The sequence below is a fragment of the Gossypium arboreum genome, chromosome 5, assembly GCF_025698485.1.
Source record: "Gossypium arboreum isolate Shixiya-1 chromosome 5, ASM2569848v2, whole genome shotgun sequence".
Lineage (NCBI taxonomy): Eukaryota > Viridiplantae > Streptophyta > Magnoliopsida > Malvales > Malvaceae > Gossypium > Gossypium arboreum.
The window spans coordinates 44,480,940-44,488,816 of NC_069074.1; the positions used below are offsets into that span (position 1 = coordinate 44,480,940).

The 7,877-nt window shown below is 34.3% G+C and overlaps 1 non-coding gene across 1 annotated transcript; it reads right to left on the reverse strand.

Annotated features, from left to right (window-relative positions):
• Window positions 1–3,803: 3,803 nt before the first annotated feature.
• LOC128293587 (small nucleolar RNA R71) lies at window positions 3,804–3,910 on the reverse strand. The gene has a single exon (XR_008283768.1). It is a non-coding gene; the product is annotated as a small nucleolar RNA R71 (small nucleolar RNA).
• Between the last annotated feature and the right edge of the window lie 3,967 nt (window positions 3,911–7,877).

Here is a 7,877-nt window from a genome sequence, read left to right on the forward strand (position 1 = left end):
ATGAACAAGATATCCTCAATTTTCTTTGAAGATCCCAAAGACGTTTTAATGTAGAACGGATTTTCCATGGAATTATGTTTTTCGAAAAACATTCCAATGTGATATCACAGATTCGGCCATAACGTCTGGGTCAAGTTTGGGGTGTTACATAATTCAATAAAAATTGAACTTATTTAATCATATATTCAATTAAATTCATTTAAAAACACATAAATGGGCTAATTATACTTTTGCCCCTGATATTTCACATTTTTTGTAATTTAGTCCCTATTTCACAAAACACAAAATATGCATAATTCAATTCAATCAATGCTTGGCCGATTATTCCTACACTTCATATAAGCCCATATATTTCATTTATTTCACAATTTAGCCCAAAATAGTCAAATTCATCAAAAATTCAAAGACAAAACATAATAATCTATCACGTATCTTTCATATTCATCAACTATCGTCACAAAGCTTACAAAATACTCAATGTCATATCTCACAATCTTCATCAAATTCAGAATTTGAGACATGGGCTTGAAAGATTACTAAGCAACGATTACAAAAATGTAGAAATTATCGAAAATGGCTAAAAAACCATACCTTAATCACCAAAATCAATAGTCGAACACTAGGTTGTATTTTCTTTTTCTTTTCCTTTTGTATTTTCGGCAAAAGCATGAACAAAATGACCAATTTCATGCTTTTTATTTTATTAATATGACTTTAATTACCAAATACCAATTTTTCCCGTAATAATAAACATTATAACATTAATATAAAAAGCCATAAATATCCACTCATATGTTCAATGGTCAAATAACAACATAAAAACCTTGCATTTAAAAAGACATAGCAAATAGGCACTTTATTAATTAGCAAGCTATTTTTACATTTTATGCGATTAGGTCCTTTTATCAAATTAAGCACACAAATGGTCGAATTTTCATACGAAACTTTCATACATCCTAATCCACATATAATAAGCATGGAAAATAATATTAAAATATTTTTTGTCTTGAATTTGTGGTCCCGAAACTGCTATTCTGACTAGGGTCTAAACTGGGTTGTTACACAACCAGTAACTCAATCCCTTAAAGACTAAACAACGAAATACCTTCAACAAACTAGAACATTCCAACCACTAATCACACCTTTAGTAATACAGAAATGTGTAGAACCAAGATCTACCAATGCATGAGTAGGAATAATCAATAACAAAAAATATAACTATGGCTATGTCAATAGCATCAGCATTAGCTTAAGCATGCACAACATAAGTACAAGTAATAGCTCTAGCCTCAAACCTAACTGTAGTAGAAGAGTGAATGACTCTCCTTTTAACACCATTACCACCACTCGTACCACCTTATGAGGAACCACGAACACAAATTGCAGGTGCAAATATCTCAAACTGAATCAATCTATTATTAGTTATACGAGGATACTTTCTAGCAAAGTTCTCTATTGAACAACATTGATACAGACACCTATTTTCCTTTAGCATTCCTTATCGCGCCTAAGACCCTAATAATCTTACTTCAAAACTCTAAGAACCTAAGATGCTCCACTCGAATTGGCCACTAACTTTTGACGAGATTATACTCCCTTAGAGGGGAATCCAAATAGTGTAGACCATCTAAATCCTCTAAAACCACTATCTCATTTTGACATTGGTTGTGAAATAATACCTTTGACTCTCTTCCCTTGACTATGACTCACATCTATTTTCTTATCTAGCCTAAAAGCTTGATCCACCATCTTGACCTTCTCATCAAAATTAGGGAATTCCTCTACGCGATATGCCACCAACTGAACTTATAACTAATCTTTTAGTCTACAGAGGAAACATTGTAGGAATCATAATGAACTCCTACTTATAGTATGCAATCAATAAACCTGATAAGTGATAAAAGTAACATATTCTAATCCTGTTCTTGATGCGTTTTTGGAAGATTATTTATGTAAAATGGTGAATTTTATGCTCCTAATCCTTTGAATTCATGTTTTTATACTTAGGAGAGCATTTTGGAGCAAAAAGAGTGAAAAAATATAGAAAATTAGACAAATAGAGTAGATTTTAGGAGCCACATGGGCTAGGCCTTCCTACACGGGCTGGACACACTATCGTGTGCCAAACCGTGTCGATTTCGCAACTTGCATCCCAAACACACAGAAAAATGTAATTTTAAGGCTTTCTGAGTAGTCTAAAGTCTATAAATACCAAATAGAAGAAGAGAAAAGGGGGAGCATTAGAGAATATTGAAGAAAACAACTCGAAGAACACTATTGGAGCCAGATTTCCATTAAGATTGAAGGCCTCCTTTTAATTTCTTTTGAAGTTTTTATGAGTTTTTTTATTTCTTGTGGTCATTCTATCTTTAAGATGTTTTTATTCACAATTTTGAACTAATTCCCTAGATACCTAGGGAAGATGAACCCTAAATACTTTCTTGTTCTCGGTTGTGTGTACTTATCTCTTGTTTTAATATTTCTGATATATTAATTCATGTTTAATATGCTTAAATCAGATGAAGAAAAGTCTTTTTTTAAGAGTAGATCTAGCATAATTGAGTGGAGCTGCATGCAATCCTAGAAATATGATGACATAAGTCTACAAGATTAGAGTCAAATCTAATAGAGGAATTCAAAGATCAAGTTAATGCGACAATAAGGGTTTTAATTAGAAAGAAATTTCAATTAATCAACCTAGAGTCAGTTGCTCTTACTCTTAAAAGAGATATTAGTATAATTTAGGGATTTTTTACGGATCAAGATACCAAGTGAATAAATCGTTTAATTTATGTTCATAATGATAGATGAAGTCTACGTGGATTCTTTCCCAGGTATTGCATCTCTCATTGGTTATTATTCATTTATTTCCCTGATTTATTCTCTGTTGAGTTCTTTAGTTAAATTAATTTAGTAATTTTAGTTTAAAACAATTACTCTAATTTGTCAGCTAAATAATAGGAAAACAGTAATTACTAGTACTTTTAGTCCTCGTGGATATGATATCTTTACTCACCGTAGCTATACTATTTAGCGATAGGTGCACTTGTCTTTGTCGTATTTTTAGTCAGTAACATGACACACATTAAGTTTTTAGCATTGTTTCTGAGGACTAAAATATTAGGAAAACTTTATTTCTATTAATTTACCCCTTTTTATTTTATTTTATTTTTATATTTTTGTTTTAATTTAATTTTTACATGTTAATTTTTCTTTTATTTGCTTCTTGCGGGTTCTTTTGGTTTATGACTAGAGGAAACTCATCGGGACCATTGCTTTTTAATAGTGAGATTGAAAGTACTACTCGCATAAATCGTAGAGAGGTTAAAGAAGCAAGGCAAAGTCAACATAATATAGTAAACGAATAAGAGGACAACAATATTACTAAGGAGATGGGCGATAATCAGAATATTCAGCTACCTCCTATAGATCCTGTTCCTTGTACTATGTACGATTATACCAAGGCCACTTTGATTGGGGCCGTTGAGTATTATGAGACCTACCATTGCTGTGAACAATTTTGAGCTAAAGCTGAACATAATTTAGATGGAACAACAATACATTCAGTTCGATGGTTTGCAAGATGAAGATCTAAATACTCATCTGGCCAATTTCTTAGAGATTTGTGACACTTTCCAGATTAATGGTGCCACTAATGACACCATTTGCTTATGGTTGTTCCCATTCTCGTTGAGGAATAAGGCCAAAAGTGTTTAAACTCTTTACCACGAGGTTTCATCACTACATGGGCTCAAATGACTGAGAAGTTTCTTTTGAAGTATTTCCCACCGGCTAAAACAACTAAGTTGAGGAATGATATTTATTCCTTTGCCCTGATCAATTTAAAGACATTATATAATGCATGGGAGAGATGCAAGGACTTATTGAGAAGGTGCCCTCATCATAGGTTACCTTTGGAGTTACAAGTTCAAACTCTCTACAACGGTTTGAATCCCTTAGCTAGGCAATTAATTGATGTAGCAGCTGGTGGAGCACTGAATAATAAAACACCCAATGCAGCTTATGAGTTTATAGAGGAAATGACACTGAATAATTATTAGTGGCAAGTCATGAGGACCAAATCGATGAAAGTAGCCGGTGTTTTTAATCTATATGCCGTCACCATGTTATCAAACCAAGTAGAAGCACTGAATAAGAAAATTGATGGTTTATATTTTTCTACGTAGGTGAATCCAGTGATGCAATGCGATACAAATGGAGGTGGAATGACTAATTCAGAATGTTTATCCTTCGGTCCTAGCACAAAGAATGAGAAAGTCAATTATATGGGTAATAATTCTAGACCTCAAAATAACCCTTATAGTAATAACTATAATGCAGGTTGGAAGAACCATCCCAATTTATCCCTTTCGGGCTTTTGATAACCTTATTAGCAAGATAAGAAGTGTAACACCCCGTACCCGAGTCAGTTACCGGAGTCGAACACAAGGTGCACACAGACTTAACTTAATTATTCTCACAGTCCATTTAAAATTTTCCAGACAAGCTGGTTACTGCATCACTGTCGCCTTAAAAATCATATCTTGAGTTTCAAAGCTCGAAAATAAGTTTTGTAATTTTTCCCTGAAATTAGACTCAAATTTCCATCTACATAATTTTTTCTAGAATTTTTGGTCAGGCCAATTAGTACAGTTTATTAGTTAAAGTCTTCCCTGTTACAGGGATCGACTACACTGACCTTCACACATTACAACTTGGATATCTCCATGTACAGGGCTTAAATACTGATGCCGTTTGTTTCTATAGAAACTAGACTCAAAGCGAAATCTATACATATATAGTATGACTCCTAATTATCTCTGGTTAATTTATAATGAATTTCCAAAGTTGGAACAGGGGACCCAGAAACCGTTCTGGCCCTGTTTCACGAGAACTCTAATATCTCTTAACATATAACTCATATGACCGTTTCGTTTCTTCCATATGAAAGTAGATTCATCAAGGTTCATTTACATAATTTATTCACTATTTAATTCCATTCTTACAAGTTTTAGTGATTTTTCAAATCCACACCACTGCTGCTGTCAGCATCTGTTTTCAAGGTAAACTTTACCTATTTCGTGGTTTCCATGGACCAACTAGAGTTTTGTCATACATAGGTCCACATATAATCATATTTAGCCATTCCAATGGCTGATCATTTGCCCAACACTTCCATTCCAGTCCATAGTCACATCATGAAACCATACATATATACATAAACACAAATGGTCTAATGCCATACTCCACTTTTACGAGCCATTTTCGCATGGCTGTACACACATACATCACAAAACGTACTTGAAAAACAGCAAAGGGTAGTCCTATACATGCCATATCTAGAGTTCAACTAAAAGAGTACCAAAAGGGCTTTGATAGTGTGGATGACTTCAACTTCGATGATCCCGACTCCGATAGCTAACGAGCAAAATCTATAAAACAGAGAGCCAAAGCAACGGGGTAAGCAATTTAATGCTTAGTAAGTTTCAAGCAATGAAATCGGCTTTGACTAAAGTATTACGTTCACATAGCTAAATGAATCACTTTATTAATACACATTCTCATAATCATACTTACTTCACACTTCATCAACATATACACACACAAGGTATCAACCTATCTAAGAGCCGAAAGTTCATTAGTCGATTGAACGAACACTATTTCAAACGAATCGACTTTTCCGATGCACATGTAAACATACCTTATCGTATGGGTTTTTCGAGCATATTAATTGAATTTATTACAGCACCAAAATGCTCACCTTCAAACCGAGTTTCTTGAATTTAGCGGATATAACCACAAGCACAATTGCCTTGGTCTTAACCGGATTTGGTAACTTGCACAAATGCCTTGGTCTTAGCCCGATATAACAACTCACACGAATGCCTTGGTCTTAGCCCGATATAACAACTTCGCACGAATGCCTTCGGTCTTAGCCGGATATAATCACTAGCATAAATGCCTTCGGGACTTAGCCCGGGTATCATTCAAATGCTCATGTACACATATATCAATAATCACGACACATCCATATTTCATTTTCGTTACTAAGGCTCAAACACAAAACATTTATCCAACCTTTCCAATTTCGGCTCAATAGCCACACATAAAGAGCATGATTTCAATTGACTTTACAACGTAGTCCCTACGCACATTCGGCTATCCGCCATAATATGACAAATCATTTCAATATAATTCAAGTAGGGTCATTACTCGAAGACTTACCTCGGATGTTGTCGAACAATTCCGATGGCTATTCGACCACTTTTTCCTTCCCTTTATCGGATTAAGTCCCCCTTTGCTCTTGAGCTTAATTTAACAAATAAATTGATTTAATCATTTGAGCATCGACAAGAGAAATTCAAGGTACTTAGCCCACATATATTCATTAGACATTAAAGTCACATATGTACGGGATTCATGAATTAAACTCAACACATTAGTTAGTACTCTCCTTAGCCGAATTTTCTAAGTCAAGATAAAGCCTTCAACATGCTTACTCATGGCCGAACAACACATCAACCTAGGTACTCATTCATGTGGCCGATTATGCATGTTGGTGTTGAGGCCAATTACATGTTTAATACCACACATGAATGGCATACATTTTACTAACTAATGCATTACATATTGTAGCTCAATACACATCTATCATTCACTTCATAACCGAAACATCATCACAAGTAAATATACACCTTGAGATAGTATATATGTCATACCAATACATCATGTGCAAACATATATACATATAGGTGCAAGGGCGAATCTCAAGTTGATTATAACCAAATATAAACATATATCCAAAACACAAATCTTACCTACCATGCAATAAGCATAAATCATTCTTATGGATATACCATGGCGAATACATCACAACACCATATCATTTCGATTTTGGTCATGGTTAAACAAAGAACTTAATGTCTCACTCCAAAATGCTAAAAAGAAGGTCCAAGAGCCATCAATCCACCATCACATGTATCATTAGCAAGCTTCATATTTAACATGCAATGGCATCAACACAAAATCCACCTTGGCGAATATCATCCCCATGACATAGCAAAGTTTTGAACCATGGACTAATTAGAACTCAAGCTAGTAACTAAAAACATGCATGAATCTCATGGAACACCATCAAACATACCTTAACTTAGATGCAAATATGGCCGAATATCTTCAACCTTTCTCCTTTCAAACCGGCCAAGAAGAACCAAAGGATGAAGCTTTTCTTTTCTCTCTTTTTTTCTTCCTAGTTTTGGCTCAAAGAAAGGATGAACAAATTTTTTTTTTCTTTTTCTTCAACTCACGGCAATGGGGGATCACACACCTTCTTTCTTTTTTTTTTCATTTCTTTATTCCTCACCTTAGTTTAATGTTTCCTCCCATATTGTACCAACAAAACATGTCTATGACATGTTTTGCCCATCCTCCTTGTCATGGCCGCCACCACTTATAAAAGAGGGTATTTGACATGCAAAACCATTGTTTTGCATGCATGCTTCAATTAGTCATCACACATTTCCTATCCTACTTTCAAAGTTTACTACTAGGTCCTTTTTAGTGAAATTCACATTTATAACCCTAAATCAAATCATCAAAAATGTCACACACGAATTAACACATATCATAGGCATCAAAATAAATATTAAATTATTTTTATGCCTCGATTTTGTGGTCCCGAAACCACATTCCGACTAGGGTCGTTTTAAGGCTGTCACAAGAAGTCAAACCTTGAGGAGATGTTGGCAAAATTTATCTCGATGTTAGAAACTCGTTTTCAAAACACTGTGGCAACACTAAAAAATTAGCAATCATCAATTCAAAGACTCAAAAATCAAATAGGATAGCTTACTAAACTAGTTTCAAAAAGACCACAA